The sequence below is a fragment of the Cotesia glomerata genome, linkage group LG1, assembly GCF_020080835.1.
Source record: "Cotesia glomerata isolate CgM1 linkage group LG1, MPM_Cglom_v2.3, whole genome shotgun sequence".
Taxonomy (NCBI): domain Eukaryota; kingdom Metazoa; phylum Arthropoda; class Insecta; order Hymenoptera; family Braconidae; genus Cotesia; species Cotesia glomerata.
The window spans coordinates 25,258,613-25,276,632 of NC_058158.1; the positions used below are offsets into that span (position 1 = coordinate 25,258,613).

General features: G+C 29.8%; 1 protein-coding gene and 1 long non-coding RNA gene across 2 annotated transcripts in view; one reads left to right on the forward strand and one right to left on the reverse strand.

Moving 5' to 3' along the window:
• Positions 1–18,020, forward strand: part of LOC123264423 (mannosyl-oligosaccharide alpha-1,2-mannosidase IA) — a 174,393-nt gene that overhangs the window by 25,946 nt on the left and 130,427 nt on the right. The gene's annotated exons all lie outside the window — the stretch shown is intronic.
• LOC123264517 lies at positions 8,479–11,774 on the reverse strand. Its single transcript, XR_006509358.1, has 3 exons — positions 11,764–11,774; positions 9,773–9,774; positions 8,479–8,736 (listed from the first exon to the last, which is right to left on the reverse strand). It is a non-coding gene; the product is annotated as an uncharacterized LOC123264517 (long non-coding RNA).

Below are 18,020 nucleotides of genomic sequence, written 5' to 3' on the forward strand. Positions count from 1 at the left end.
TTGGAAGGAAGGAATTGAGAAAGCAATTGGAAAGGACCTTCTTAATGAAAGTTTATGGAATATGCGAGAAAAAATTCAGATAGCTAAATTTCAATCGTAAACTTTTCATAACTTGGAGTCCAATTTAAAGCTAACTTTTATTCTACATGGCTATCAGAGTTGGACTGGGATTCAAACCCAGAACCTTCCTAAGACATGTCGGCTATTATACCATTTGAGCTATCGGTAAAAAACAGATAATAAAAAATCCAACAATGGAAAGCTGTTTGAACATAGTTGTTATTATAACAGATTATTGCTGATAGATTTGATAAAATTTTTTCTTTTTAAACCAATAATAAAGAAAAAATTACCACTGCCAGTATTATTTAAAAAAATCTGGAAATCGGTTGACCACGCAGACCAACCCTAGAACTTCCCGCTAAGTTTGGATTTCAATCGCCTTAAAATGTGTTTTTTAATTAATATTTGAGCTTTTCAAGCTCAAAGCACCGTTTTTCTTCGAGCTCAAAATGTATTTGTTAAACAAATGTAACTTTTGAATGCGTCGTTTGATTTTCATTTTCGAAAATGCATTTGACGCAGTTTTTTTAACACAAAAATATGTATACATGGTTTCATTATGATTTTTCGCACGATTTAAAATTATTTTAAAAAAACATAAAAATTCAATTTTTTTTTGTTTTTATTTTTAAATTTCTTCGAAATGGCTCGATGGATTAATTCTTAAATCTATCGACTTTCGAAAATCGGACCGAAATCAATCTTCGCTTTAATAGAAAAATTTCAATTTTCTTAGCGGGAATTTAAAAATATACTTAAAAGTCCCATTATTTTTTTAAACTAATTATCAATTTTGATATTTTATGTAGTCGGAATTGGATATATTTTAAAAATCAATAACATTTTTTCTGTAAGCAATAATAAATTTACTGTAAAAGTGAATTAATCCACAAATTTGTAATAAGCTTAACTTCATAATTTGAATAACTTTCGAAGGATTGAATTTATCAACAAATGATAAGACTTTTTTTATTCAGCGTTCAATTTCTTGTAAGAATATGAATTGTTCGTTCGATTGAGTTGGTTCAATCAAGAGAAATACAAATCCAAACTTTCTAGACATTTTTTTTTCGTGTTATTTAAATGAAAAATCGGAAAATTCAATTCGTGACCTCTAAATATTAACATTAAGGTCTCAAATTCTGGCTGAATTTTTATTGTAGTATCTTCTAACAAAATTTCAAGAACTTTTTGAAAAAAAATAATTAGTTGATTAATGAAAATAAGTGTATGATAATTTGTATCTTACCACTGTCATAAATAATTTATTTATTCAATGCATTATCAAAAATAAATATCTTATAAGCAACAATTATGTAATTCAGGAAATGGAAATGTCTGTAGATAGTAGCATTAAGTATTGACAGAGATTGATGATACTCATCCGGTTAATTGGCGTTAGAATACTGTGCAGAGAGGGAACTTGTGAAGTAAGATGGGGAGAATTGATAAGACTCACAGAGATTAATTGACGAGAGTCAAGGACTCAATGAAGTCGTATAACTAAAGCTTACTGTTGGAGTGCGTGTAGAACGATAATAATTTCTCTTCATGTCTTATTGCAATGATAGTATGTGCCAACTAACAGGATAGATACAATATAGATATATATATATATTGAGAATAAAATGAGAAATCAAAGTTAATAATGTAAGGAAGTAATAAAGAAATAAATTACTGTAGATACGAGCACTCGTGTTGAAACCATAGAAATGTGAGTGATGCATAGGAGGGTTGAAAGAAAAGATGGAAACAAGTGAAATATATAGACATATAAGTTTGTCTGAGCAAGATAAAATGAAGGGCTCACAGTAGCAACAAGTGGGCGTCCAATGTGCGGTGGTTCCATTCCCTCTTCAACAAACACACACACACACACACGCCACTATATAGTATAATACTACATAGTATGTCCAACAACTTGCGATGACTATTACTACTGATACTACTGCTTCTACTACTGCGTTACTAGTGCTGCTAGTGGTTTGACAGACATCCGGAAAAAGCAGGTGCAGGACCTCTGAACCAACGCGGGTTAATGTCACTGGTCTTACTTGAACTGTGTCTTCTAGTTAGATTTCGCTTTTCTTGGCTGCAGAAAATGTTAGCTCACCGATGTTTATTTTCTTTACAGACAATTTAATTTTCAATTCTTTTCCAGTTTTAGTATAAGCAACAAAGAAAAACAGAGCTTCATTTGTCATCAAATAAAAAAACATATTAAATCATTTAATTCATAATCTGCATAAAATGGGGTGTTATTATTTTAATTTTCTTACCCTAAACGTTAAAGAGAGATACATGTATACACTACTTAACATGACTCTTATAAACTTACTATAGACTAATTGGTTTTATATCTAAAAAAACTCATACCAAAATCATTAAGACTCTAAATCAGTAAAGGGTTTTGACATTATCAATTAGAAAATCTATAATTAATAGCTGATTAAGTGCTGCTATAAATGAGCTAAATAGTTTATGAACAAAGAATTCAAACCATTAAAATAAAAAAAAAAAAAAAATTATCGGAAAATGCAAAGTTATAGAAGAGATAAATCAACGCTAATTACATAGTATAGTTGAAAATTGATTACCTTCGTTAATCTTTCGATCTCTATTAAAAAGATTGAAGAAGTCAAATGGTCAAAGTATCTAGGCAAACTTCATTAATTAACGCTTAGTAATATAATAATCTATTCTAGCCGATATTCGTTGATTTAACTCTTAGCGTCTAGACTTTGCTAATTATAAAAGTCGATGAGTATCCAACTAACGCAATAATTAATCCACCGAGTTTTGAATTTACTTTCATTTCGGCACTTGTTCTTCTCTTCTCTTGTATAAATATTATATATGTATACAGTCTTTAGTTATGGTATGATTTCGAGATGTACTTATTCATCATTACGATAGTTTCAAAACTTTCAATTCAACTTATTTTGCAACTTAACGTTAAAATATACATACCAGAGTTGCAAATAATGCATTAAATTTCTTAATGCATTAGCATTTTCATTGGTCATTAAATTTAATTTATTAATGAAAAATATTTTCACTAAGGATTAAATCTAGTTTTTAAATGGAAATAATTTTCGTTGACCATTTAATTTAATTTTTTAATGAAAAATATTTTCATTAATCATTAGATTTAATTTTCTAATTATAAATATTTTCATTACCCATTAAAAGTTTTTTTTTAATGGTGAATTTTCCCATTGATCATTCGATTTAATTGTAATCAAAGTATTGTCATTCATAATTGAATGTAATAGTGTGTTCAGACTCCCTGCCCCGAGCGCATTACCATTTTTTTTACTCGAAACAATTTTATTTAAGGATAAGGAAAATTCGGATTAAGATGTACTGATTATTAAAACGAAGATAATTTTTTATATCCAATTAGTTAATATTAATTTTGAATGAAATTATTTTTCAAAAAAACATCTGACAGTAAATCGACTCTAGCCCTAGAGCGTTCGAATTTTGTTTACTTGCTCTATTTTTAAAGTGAAACTTTTATTACATCGTCTCAAACTTTTTCGTCTGTGTGTTGCATGTCGCGTGACGGTCGGCCGCCGAGTAGAGATAAAGTGAAAGGCGCTCGTCAGAACAGCCAATGCCAATATGGCGGTGCCTATAGTTCGCAGCAGCTGACCGTGTAGTTTATAGACTATTACGCATTTGTGCCAGTGCTCCACGCTATTTTGTTTGTTTTTTATTTAAAATATATTTATCTTATAAAATAGTTCATTATTAATTATTTAACCTATTGATAATATCTTTTTAATTAATATTTTTTCAAAAATAATATTAATTACATGAATTAAGAGACTTACAAATATTGTAGCACAAAACTAGATTTTGTTTTCAATAAAATTCCGAAAAATTATTAAAATGGTCTATAAAATAAATTTTAAAAAATATGGATAGAATTACTAGATTTGATAAACAAAATGATTAAGCCTGTATTAAAAAATTATGAACTCAATAAAAAGATACCTAAATGTAATAGGTAAGGTTAGAGTCCCAGTAGCCGCTCATTTACCAGTACATGCTCACTCCATGCATTTGTATATCTATATTGGTGAATAAATGGAGTGAGCATGTACTGGTACATGAGCAGCTACTTAGGGCTTTTACCTTACTACAATATTTATATTTTAGTTCACGTATTTTAAATCATGAAATTGTTATTATTTAAAAAAAAATATTAATTAAAAAGAAATTATTACCAAGTTAAATAAAAAGTAAAAGATTTAATTGACCATTTTTAGAACTGATTAATAATATGAATAATATATTTCATATTAAATGGTATTTCTGTCGAATTTAAAAATAACAACGTTTCGATGGATACTTTTCGACTACCCTGTATATGCGTTAACGTATAAGTTAACTATAGTCAATAAAAGAAATCTATATTTTTAATCATATTTGATGGCCAACTTCATCATGTCGCTTTTTTGGGACATCATGCGCGCGCAGCTCAAAAATTTCACTCTCATCTAAACGCGCCAAAACAAGTATAACTTCAATAATAAGCTATCTTACTTCAATTAAATGTTCTTTAAAAATAACAAGACAGAAAATGCAACTTCCACTATCTTCAGAAAAATTCAAACAGCTATTATTTCTAAACTTATTGACCTACTTAGCTAATCTTTGAATTTATTTGAGATAATCGTCTGAGTAACATATGTACTAAATTTCATTAAGATCCGTTAATGACTATAAGTACAATCGCGGCAACATCCCCTAGGCTGACCTTTTTCATTTACCAATTATCAAGTTAGGATTAAAAACACAATTTTAACACCCTATAAATTGATTAATTTTCTGAAAATTTTTAGTTGAATGTCAACAATCCAAAAAAAGTTTCACTTGTATCGTGGTTTCATAAAACCACACAATAATTTTTTCTTTATTATTCACATTTTCTAAAATGTGAGCTCTACTGATGTTGTGCTGATCGAGATCTTTCATTTGAGTATACACATGCATTTTTGATATATGTCCTATATATCTACTTGATATACGTACTTATATGTCATATATATCAAATATATCAATAATGCATATGGGTACTCTAATGAAAGGTCTCGGTGAGTATAACTTTAGGATGAACTTATATTTTCAAAAATGTCAATAATAAAGAAATGTGCTTGTTTCTTCTTAACTTTTGACGTTTTTAAATATATAAGCTCATCCCAATGTTACACTCATCGAGACCTTTCATTTGAGTACCCACATCAATTTTTCATATATTTATATATATTATACATAGGGGAGGGTGGGGTAAGATGGCCCCCTGGGGCATAACGGCCCCCCTCAAAAATTAGGTAAAAATTTTTTTTTCACTTTCCGTCAAGTTATGACCCAAATTTTACTTTTTGTAATTGAGTATTTTAGTTTATTCGTTGTTAATTACTTAAAAATTAATAGAAACAATTATTGTTATTAGTGCGGCGATTATTATTTAATTATTGTATTTATTTAGTTAATAATTTTATATTATTGTTACCGAAGGTATGATTAAATTAAGAAAATAAGCGTGTGAGAAATTATTACGAAGCCGAGCGAATTAATTGTAAAAGAAATTAAAAGACTGGGAAAATTATTCTAAGTTCCGAACAAGATTTAGTATGGGAAAGCGATGAATGGATATAAAATGAAAGAAATGACGATTATTATTTTGTAAGAAATAATTTAGGTAAGCGAAAATTTTATAAGTCCCGAGGACAATTTAGTATGGAAAAATCAAGGAATGGATATATAATGAAGGAAATTGCGATTAAAATAATAAAGAATTGTGAATTTGACGAAACGAATGGATAGAGAATGAAGAAAATTGCGATTAAAATAATAAAGATTTGAGTTTCAAAAATAAAAACTTAGAATTTGGCGAGACGAATGGATAGAAAATGAAGGAAATTGCGATTAAAATAATAAATAATTATTTTTGAATGCTAGTTCGAGAACAGCCGGACAGGTGTCTAAAACGACTCTTCCTTTTCGTTACAAGAGAGTTAGGCAAAAAATGATAAACGCCAAAATTTGGCTCGATAAAGCAAGCAGTTCTTTCTCGGGAGAAGCACTCGGGCGAATACTCTTCACCAAGTAATTCCAGAGGATGATACTCTACCTGGAGTCTGACCAAGGCCCAGGTAAGTATCATGAACCGACCGGATGAAAGTGCTTCTCCCCGTGCCGAAGCCTTCAGCAGAGGTACGGTAGGTGATGCATAAGCCGTGTAGGTGGGGGCGAAGAGGACACTCTCCATTCGCTCTCGGGGTAGAGGTTTAGGCCCAGGGGTGACGGCTAGTCTCCTGGGGAAGCGGGGAACCAGCTCTTGACAGTTAGTTCGCGATTTTGAACCGCGAGTATGTGTGAAAAGAGTGTTCTAATATATTGTTTATATTGTTTAATTTGTTTATATTGTTTATATCGTTTATTAACATGATCAGGCCAATAAAGAGGTTTTTCTTTTTTTCTTTGATTTATTTAAAATAAAGTGTTTTGTTTATTATTTTGTTATTGATAATGTAATCCCCGTTTAAGACCCTGGACTCCGGCGAGCAAATTTCGAGCCGGGGACAAATAAATTATTTATTTTTATAATTTTTGAAAACGTGGACGTTACAAAGTTATGACCTCTATAATGTTTTTATGATATTTTGGGCCAATATGTGATATGTGGACCACTTGAAAAACAAATTGCAACGAAAAAAAAATTTTATTTTTTCGAATTGAGATAAATTTGGGGTAAAATTAGAAAAAATTTTATTGACCCGAAAAATTTAACAAAAAATTGAACTATACAGGGGAAAGTGGTACATGACGGCTCGCTGAGGCATAACAGCTCCTCTCATTAATTCGGTAAAATTTTTTTTTTCCATTTTCAAAAATAGTAGATTTCACCCCTAGGGAAGGAAAGTAAGAAATGGCTCAGATCACATGTTATCGTCAACCGAGGCGAAGCCGAGGACTTTCTCCAAGGACGTCTTACTCTATACGCGACTCATATTTTTAATTTTGAATTGATAAAAATATAGAAAAAAAAAAGGTCTGGTTCATGATATTACGTATTTTAAAAGCTCAATCTGAAAACTCAACATGTGATTTCAATCAATGTAAACTAATGTAACCAATTCATTGCTAAATAACATCTCTGCATTTTTTTGTGGACGTAGGTTTAAAACCTTTAAGTACAATAAAAGGAATTGATTATATTATTAATTATTATCTATTTAAAAATAATTAACAGCTTAACAATAAAATTTATAATAATTTTTTTATTAAACGTTGACAAAAATTAAACTTTTGGAATAAAACATGAAACATAAATGTTCGATAATTAGGAAATCACATCGAGATAATTTAATGAATATACGATTATTCGCAATGATCACAGACATATTCGTCAGAATAATCTTCGCCAATACCTGCGCAAGAATTATAAGACCATTTATTACAATTTTTACACTGAATCCATGAATATGGATTCTGAGTAAAGTCCATTGCAATAAAAACAATGGCAATCATCTTTTTTATATTTTGAATGGTTTTTTTTTTTTTTTTCAAATTTTTTGGTTTTAATTTAATTTTTTTTTTGTTTAACTGAGGACTTTTTTTTCCTTCATTTTGATTTTCTTTTTCTTTGAGTTCTCATCGATACTTAAGACTCATAAGAATCGTGGTTTTCCCTCGACGACGTTTTCTGGGAGGAGAATCTCTAGATTTGGTGGTAATGGCTTCAGAAAAAAAAAAAATTTTTTTTTTCGATTTTTGGCAAAATTTCGACTGGTTCATTCGAAATAGATGCAAAATAAAGAAATTTGATGGTTGAAAGCCACAAAAAGGAAACACAGACTTAAGGGAGCCGCTCTGCCCCACCCTCCCCTATGGGTCATTCCATGTTAAATCGACCAATAGTTGGAATCGACCCCTTTCGATTTGGATGAATTTTGGTCAGAAGTTTTCTTTTATCATAAAACGAAGTTCTGCCAAAGGAAAAAAAATAAAAAAATTTTTTTCGAAAAATATGCAAATTCAAAATTTCGCGATTTTTCCAGTTTTTCAATTTTGTTTTTGCAATATCTCGAATGCTATTATAAATACAGGAATGGTCTTTCGTTTGTTTAAAAGGGGACATTTGGAGCTATTGAAAAAAAAATATTTTGGAAAAAAATTTTGAAAAATGTCAAATTTTGAATTTTTGAAAATCGTCAAAAATGAAGACCACCATTAAAATTTTGGCTCAATTTTTTTTGTATGATACCTTGTAATGATCTTAGAAGATCCTGAAATTTTTGAATAGGGGTTTTTTTTTTTTCAAAAATATGAATTTTTGAATTTCAGAAAAAATTTTTTTTTTGTTTTTTGCAACTTCTATACAAGTTAAAGTTATGTAGATACTAGGGTGTTTCAATTTTAGGCGACTTTTTTTTCTCATCGAAAAAACAGGCTGAAAACTTGCATGAAGGTGAGAACAGAAGCCTGTTCAAAGCGGAGCTCTTAATATTAATATTTAAAGGTGTCTGTCCCTAATTTTTCATTTCCCATTTAAATAACATAGGAAAAAAAATTCTTTTTTTTGTTTATTTTTCTAGCTCGGCATACGCACCTCATATAAATAAGCCCGTAGCATATTCTTGTAGACAATTCAACGCTCTACAAAAAAGGTCTCTTACACTTTTATCATAAAGACAGCTGTTCTAAAGTTATTCAGACGTAAACTTCTAAATGTATAAAATTTTGATTATTCAAGTATTAAACTGATACAAATTAATTTATTACTGTCTTAAAAATTATTTTTATGTGTAAAATTGGTTCTGATGCGGTAACATTTTCATGAAGCTAAAAAAAAAATTACTCATGTATCAAATTTTTTTCTTCTTTATTTCATTTACTGTAAGAAAATCATGACCCGAGTTTAATGAATTAAATTTTTAAAAAGTTTTACGGAATTATGAATTTATTACTCTACACGGAGAGAAAGATAAGTTTGGAAAATCAGAAAAGTGCACGTCTTATAACGCTCATTTATCACAAAAAATCTGGAAAACGGTTGACCCTAAAGACCATCCCTGCAACCCGCTAATTCCATATCTAAGTGCTTAAAATTACACTTATGAGGTTTTTGAGCTCTTCAAGTCAAAAGTCGGATAAAAAAGTTTCAAAGAACACTATTTTTTGAACTTTCGAAGTGCAATAACTCTTGAATGAATTAACGAATAATCGAAACTTTTATCAGACTTTTGACTTGAAGAGCTCAAAAACCTCATAAGTGCAATTTTAAGCACTTAGATATGGAATTAGCGGAAGTTGCAGGAATGGCCTTTAAGGTCAACCGTTTTCCAGATTTTTTTGTGATAAATCAGCGTTATGAGACGTGCACTTTTCTGATTTTCCAAACTTATCTTTTCTCTCCGTGTAGAGTAATAAATTAATAATTCCGTGAAACTTTTTAAAAATTTAATTCATTCTAATCGGGTCATGATTTTCTTACAGTAAATGAAATAAAGAAGAAAAAAATTTGATACATGAGTAATTTTTTTTTAGCCTTGTGAAAATGTTAGCGCATTAGAACCAATTTTACATATAAAAATAATTTTTAAGACAGTAATAAATTGATTTGTATCGGTTTAATACTTGAATAATCAAAATTTTATATATTTAGAAGTTTACGTCTGAATAACTTTAGAACGGCTGTCTTTATGATAAAAGTGTAAGAGACCTTTTTTGTAGAACGTTGAATTCTCTACAAGAATATGCTACGGGCTTATGTATATGAGATTCGTATGCCGAGCTAGAAAAATAAACAAAAAAAAGAATTTTTTTTCCTATGTTATTTAAATGGGAAATGAAAAATTAGGGACAGACACCTTTAAATATTAATATTAAGAATTCCGCTTTGAACAGGCTTCTGTTTTCACCTTCATGCAAGTTTTCAGCCTGTTTTTTCGTTGAAAAAAAAAAGTCGCCTAAAATTGAAACACCCTAGTAGATACACAATATTGTAATTTTGAGTAGTTAGAAATCAAATGCACGACGTGAAAATATTAAATAATAAATTAATTTCAACTTTTTTTTATTTTTTGGACATAATCTTGCATCCTTAAAATAAGTCATCCTTAACGCATGATAAAATTTGTTAATATTCCTTTTTTTTACTTCATTTAAAGTTGTTGATACCACTTGTCGTCTTATCAACATCGGAATAATTTGTAATTTGAGATTGAGAACTATGATTGTGCGGAAATTCGTAAGTAAATAAATATTCGAAAGAACGAAAAAAAATTGATATTCTCATGAAATCATTTCTAATTTTTATAGAAAATTAATATCTGCTTGAGTTATTTGAGGTCAAAAACTGGAATTGAAGTGAAGAAACGGACAAAATATATCATGCGTTAAGAAAATAAAAAATTATATCATGCGTTAAGCCTGACTTTTAGATTATGTCTAAAAAATGAATAAAAGTTGAAATTAATTTATTATTTAATATTTTTACGTCGTGCATTTGATTTCTAAATACTCAAAATTACAATATTATGTATCTGCATAACTTTAACTTGTATAGAAGTTGCAAAAAAAAAAAATTTTTTTTTTTGAAATTCAAAATTTCATATTTTTGAAAAAAAAAATCCCTATCCAAAAATTTCAGGATCTTTGAAGATCATTACAAGGTATCATACAAAAAAAATTGAGCCAAAATTTTAATGGCGGTCTTCATTTTTGACGATTTTCAAAAATTCAAAATTTGACAAATTTGGCATTTTTCAAAATTTTTTTCCAAAATATTTTTTTTTTTCAATAGCCCCAAGTGTCCCCTTTTAAACAAACGAAAGACCATTCCTGTATCTATAATAGCATTCGAGATATTGCAAAAACAAAATTGAAAAACGAAAAATCGCGAAATTTTGAATTTGCATATCTTTCGAAAAAAATTTTTTTATTTTTTTTCCTTTGGCAGAACTTCGTTTTATGATAAAAGAAAACTTCTGACCAAAATTCATCCAAATCGAAAGGGGTCGATTCCAACTATTGGTCGATTTGACATGGAATGACTCATATGTATATTATACATATTAGGGTGGTTCATTTCCGCAAAATTTTTTTTTTTTCGCTGCTCATGCAAAATATTAATCTACATATAGAAAAAAAAATTCTCACCAAGTTTGAGCTCTTAATATTAATTTTAAGTACTTACAATTTAAATTTAAAGTTTTACTATTCCAAATGCATGTAAAAAACTATATCGTAGAAAATAAATATAAAATATAAATATATCGTAGAAAATATCATCAGCAGATAAAATATGACGTCATTTCTTAATTATTGAAACTTTTTAAGATATAAGCTCATCCTGATGTTACACTCATCAAGAGCTTTCGTTTGAGTACCCACATGCATTTTTGATATATTTTTCACATATACATATATATAATATATATAAATTTATAAAATATATGAAAAATTTATGTGAGTACTCAAATGAAAGCTCTTGATGAGTGTAATATCGGAGTGAGCTTATATATTTAAGAATATCAATATTTAAGAAAGCAAAGTGTAATTTAACAAAAGTCGATATGTGATTAAGCAAATTTTATTTATTCATAGTTGGCAACTCTCGGCGGTCACATAGTAACTGCAGATTGCTAGTTTTATATTTTTCTACAACGATGTCTACCGAACCAATTAACCGATTTCGACGTTCTTCATAGCAATCGACGCCGATAATCGAAAGCTATAAATTAAATTACAACTACAATAACAATCCGACATTAATTGAATAAATTATTTCAAAAAAATACTTTTTTTGAATTATTTTGAAAATTTTTTCGAAGATTTTCGAAAATCAGGGTACAACTACTAACTTCCCGATTTTTTGAAAATCATTGATATTATAGCGGGAAGTTAAAAAATAGTTCGATTAACAATTAAATTTAATATCTAATTTTAAAAATTTCCATTAATCATTAAAAAAAATTAATTTTATATATTTCTATTAACCATTAAATTCAATATTTTAATTTAAATGATTTTTGCTGATCATTAAAAAAATATTTTTAATGATAAATATTTCCATTCAAAATTTAATTAAATTTTTTAGTAGAAAATTTTTTCATTAGAGAATTGATTTTAATGAGTTAATGAAAATATTTTTCATTAAAATTTTCACAACTCTGATACATACTAAGTAATATAACTGGCTTTATATATTAGTCTTTATGCATGAAGCTTTAATTCCGATCGATATTTTAATTTGACTCTAATTAACAGTTATTTTGATTTTAGATGCTTATAAAATAGTCTAATGTACGTGTATTATATTATACATAAATAGTAATTTAATTTAAACTTTTAACAAGTGTAAAAATTTATCATTTCGAATAATTGCAGCCTATAATGATTACTAATTAACAAGTGTGTGTTAAGGGGTTACATGGCTGTGTGTGTTACATGGGTGTGTGTTACATGGGTGTGTGTTACATGGGTGTGTGTTACATGGGTTTCACGGTTTCAAAAAATCGATTTTTTTTTTAATGTTTTATTAAATTCTACAACATCTCTAGAATATTGTCCTAAAGTTTCAAATCGATCCGAATAATAGTTTCAGATATACAGTTTTGAAAAGCTGCGCGCTCAAAGCGCTGTTGGATTGTTAAAAGACCCCAATAGGCACCTTTAAGCCCTATAGTGGCACTTCTTCTTTCAATGAAAAAATTTTCTACTTGGAACAAAAATTAAAAATTTTTTTGATCTAAAGTCTTAAAGATTAGAAATAGTAAATTCATTATTGAAATTAATGATTTCATTAATTGAATAAATACCAAAATCGAAGAAAGTGTCAGTAATGGGATCCCCGCCACTAATGGGGTCTTTTACTCTATTTAAAAAAAAAAATCTGGAAAACGGTTGATCCTAAAGGCCATCCCTGCAACTTCCCGCTAATTCCATATCTAAGCGCTTAAAATTGCACTTATGACGTTTTAGAGCTCTTCGAGCTCAAAAATATAATTTGTATGTTATTTCGAGCTCTCTGAGCTCTTCGAGCTCAAAAGTCTGATAGAAGTTTAATAAAACAGTATTTTTTGAATTTTCAAACTGAAATAATTTCTGAATGAACTGATTTTCATGCGGTTGGCAGTATTCCACATAGTTTTTTAAATTCTATAATATACTTTTAAACACAAATTGATTGTACCCAAAATCTTAGAGAAATTTGAAAAATTCACTTTTTCCGAATTTTTTCGACAACGATAACTCACGAACTAATCAACCGATTTTCACGTTCTTGGTGGCTATCAATGTGGTTTTTTGGGCTCTAATAATTGTTCCATTTCATCAAAAACGATCCAAATAGAAATGTCGAAGTTATGTGAAAAAAACATTTTTTTCGAAATATTTTGTTTTCGATAACTCTTGAACGAATCAACCGATTTTGACGAGACTGGTGGCAATCGACGTGGTTTTTCAAACTTAAGAGCGGATTAGTTTTTGGAGTTAATTGATAAAGCCGTTTAAAAGTTATTTAAAAAAAACGATTTTTTGAAAATTTTATTTTTGAGATTTCTCAAAATCTAGCGAACCGAATCAATTCAAATTTTTACGAAATTTAATGGCAATGATACTTTTTGGATCGCCACCTATTTTGATCCGATCGGCTGAGCCGTTCAAAAGTTATAAGAAGTTTACACACACACACACACACACACATACAGCCGCACGGACACCATCGCGGGAAGAGTCAGGGAAGCTTCCTGTGACCTTAAAACGTCGAGATCTGATGAAAACCCGATTTTGGCAAAACGGGATAAAACCAATAACTTCCCGATTTTTGAAAATTTTCAATTTTCTTAGCGGGAAGTTAAAAATGCCTCGAAATTTTAGTTAAATTTTTAATTTTTTTATAAAAATCTCTGCCTAAAAAGTGGTTTCTAATAAATGATTTGTTAACTATTAACAAATATTTTTTTAAAACAAAAAAATCCTTCTATCAGTGCATAGTTTAAATTTTAAGAAATTTAATTTAATTATGAGAATCGTTCGCATATTTTTCTTTTCGTGTTAGTACACTATTATTATAATATTGATAATTATAACTATACTGCTGTATTGTTGTGACCTTTAAGTAAAACTAATTATTAATTTTGGTTGGATGGTTTTGCATCGATGTAATTTAAAATTTATTACAAATTTGAATTACTCATACGTCCTTCGATCGATATAATCTCTGATAGCGAATAATAGTTTACATTTTTCTTCGAATATTTAACTGAATCCTTTGAAACCGTGTAAGAGTAAAATAAATTTTTCTCCATCACCAAGCCGAAAGCTCGGCCTTCCTCTTTAAATAATTATCAGTCGAATAATTAGAGCTATGCATGTTCTTTCTGCGTTTACAATAAACTAGACGTTTCCCGCCCGCTTCGCTGGGCGAATTGTAACAGGAAATCAATTAAATTTTAATATTCATTGTAACTTTTAATATGCAATCATTATAACATTTCCGTGGCTTTCTTACAAAAATTAATAATAATTGACACGAAGAAAAAAATTTAAAATGAGCATTGAAAGTTTCAGCTAAAGTCTATGCAGGTCTCATAAGTGAAGTTGAAATCTGCCGAGCTTAAAGTGCGACGAATTTTCTGTTAACTAAAATTTTTTCCGTGACATCAATTTTTTATAGAAAATTAATTGTATATGTTTTTTATGAGTTATATTGAAATAAGTAGCCAAATTTCTTTTCCACATTTCAAGTGCTTGGAAAATGCATTCATTTTAATCTGTTACATTCCCGCGATCCCGCAATAAAAAAATTTGTCGGTTATGTGATCTTCAAAAGTAAAATGAATGTAAAATTCTTAGTCCGTTGACTGGATAGCTACATGTAAAGTTAAGTTTTGGAAACCTTACAATGACTTTATCTCCGCTGCCAAAAAGACGATTGTTGTAAGGAAATTTTTACTGAATTTATTGAAGTTTAATATATATGTCCTAAGTTTCACGTCTCAAGAAGTCCTACACGGAGAAAAAAATTTTGCTATAGGAACTCTATAGTAGTTAGTTAGTTGTAAAAAGTTCCAGTAGGTTAACGTATTCTTATAGTAACAATACCGTTTAGCTCCTGCAACTCTACATCGAGCTCTGAGAGCTAAACGTTATTTACCTCTCACAACTCTACAGGATCGTTCTGAGACTATAACAAATTTTTGGAAGTCTGCTTAATAATTTTTTTTTTTACGATTTAGCATTGATAATTTAATAAATACATGCGACAGAATGAATTTATATTGCCAACAATAATTGTATATGGCAAATAAGAATAGTATTATAATAGAAATAAAATAATAATAGAACTTATATTACAAATAAAAATTATTTGTAAAATAAAAATATGGTCGTCACAAAATTATCTTATTTTCTTAATTATATCAATAAATATTGGACATAAAATCACTACCCTGTTGAAAATCTCCAATAAGATCCCATCAAAAGCGACAAAAGCCACTTAGAAACCAATAAAATTTATGGGTTTCTAAGTGGCTCTTGTCGCTTTTGATGGGATCTTATTGGAAATTTGAAACAGGGTACCGTATATGCACGAGAAAAGATAAATAAACGAAATTAATAACAAAACATAATATAGTCTAACCGTATTTTCAACGTTTAAATGTAACGTAGTGTTAGCTATAAAATAAAACAAAAGTAACTAAAAACGAGAAAAAAAAATTTTTTGGCACACAGGCTGCAATATAATCTGACCACAACGTAAATCATGGATCGGTCTGGTAAATTTTGAAAATAATCCATGGAAAATCGCCGACGAACCACGCGTCGATTATCGCGTCGGATTGAACGATACTCCTATATACAGTTTTATAATTTAATCGTGCCAGATAGCCAGAGAGAAACGGGAGAAAAGTATTAGTACTACAAAACATATATATATGGTTAGCATTCATCCCTGGTTAATAAATCATCTGGAACCATCAGACCGGAAACTATGGCTCAGAAAATTAATTAAGATTCTGATTTACTTCATTTTCTATAAATTAGTTTATTGAATTGCCGAGTAAAAAAATTTAATTAAATATTTTTTTAATACCTATAAGATGTATACTTAATTTTCATAAAGTAGCTAATAAATGTCAAAAGAAAAGTATTAAACAAAAAGTAAGTGCGAGTATGTACAGGTGTAAATTCTTTAAAAAGTACATTTTACACATAAGAAAAGGGAGTAGTTCTTTTAACGATCCATATCCTTTACTATACACTATATAATAGTGTACATTAAAAAGTCAACTGCTTACCTTTCTCATCGTATAGTTATCGTCGTTTCCGTTTTGTCCGGAGAAATATGTAACAACTCACTGAGAAAATGAGAGCCGTGTGAAACCTTACATATAACGTTATTACTATCACCATTTCCACATCACTATTCTGCATTTACTTCTTTGTTACGACAGTTTATCTTTTTTTTTGTGCAAATTTATTTTATATACTCAGTAGTATATTGTATAACAAAGCATGAACAAAGGGTTGTTTTGGACAAAAATCAAATTAACTGTTCGAGGTCTGACATTATCCAACATCTCAAATAGCATTATATTCCAACTTTCGTTCAAAGTTAGATACTACTTATTCCTATATTACCAATCGATTTAACATTAATCGATATAATTATTAATGTATAAATTCGTAGTATGTGACGAACTATCTGAGTACAATGCGAAATAAAAGCTTCACGACGAAAAATCTGATTTAAAAACATGAGCATTGTTACTTGGTTCCATCTAAAGCTCTCATGTAGGAAAGTATGGCGGGCCCAGACTTGGCCCAGGCCTGGCCCAACTATGTCCAACTCTGGGCCAGGCTTGTAAACCAGAGTTAGCCCAGACTTGGTTTAAGTCTGAAATGATAACGCTGGCTTCTTCTTACAAATATTCGTTAAACAATAAATATTTATTATTTAAAATTCTATTACTTGATAATTAATTAACTTTGGATTTTCCATTGAATGGCCAAGGCTAAGTGACCCAGTCTTGGCCCAAGGCTGGGTTCTTTTGCCTCGGCCATTTTATGGCCAACCAGTTTTGGCCCAACACTGGGTTTTCTTGCTTTGGCCATTCTATGGCATACCAGTCTTGGCCCAGACTCGGATAATCATTGGGCCGGCTATGGCTTGGTTGTCTAGTCTTGACCGAGGTTCGGGTAATTATTGGGTTAGCCAAGGCTGATTACCCAGTCTTGGCCCAAGCATGGGCCAATATCGATGCGCCAAGCTTGGTTGCCCAGTACTGGGCCAGGCAAGTCCCTGTCATTCAACTCTGGCAGTTCCTACATGGGCTATCGAATGTAGGATCCCGACCAGAAATTTAAGTTCGGCGGTGGTTCGTTTCGAATTAGGCATGCCGAATTCCAAGTTCGCGCCGAACCAGGAAGCCAAAGTTGGCCCACGTCCCGGAAGTAACGCAATCGCGAGTTTGGGCCTAACTTGGCTTCCGACTTAGGCGGTGGTTTGGAAACCACACTTGCTGGTGACTATCCAAGCCTCATTCGGTCCGAATTTGGCTACCTAACTAGGCAGCAATTCAGAAACTAAATTCGCACGGAAGAATCCAAATTGAATCCTTTTTTTGTTTTTAGCTATTTTTATTATAAAGCAAAAATTAATAATAATGAATGCTTATTTTTTTTAATTTACTTTTTAAATTTTAAATATAAATATCAACTTTAGGACAAAATTTTTTAAATATTAAGTAAATAAAAAAAATTTTTTTTTTTTTATTTAGTATTATTTTTTTTATATTTTCGGTCGTTTTTTTCGCTTTTTAGGGTTTTTCTTACTATGAAGAAGTTTTTTTTGATTGGTCGATTTTATGGGTCAAGGGGGGAGAAAATGATAGAGTTAGATACATTAGTCACACACAACACTTAAATTTACC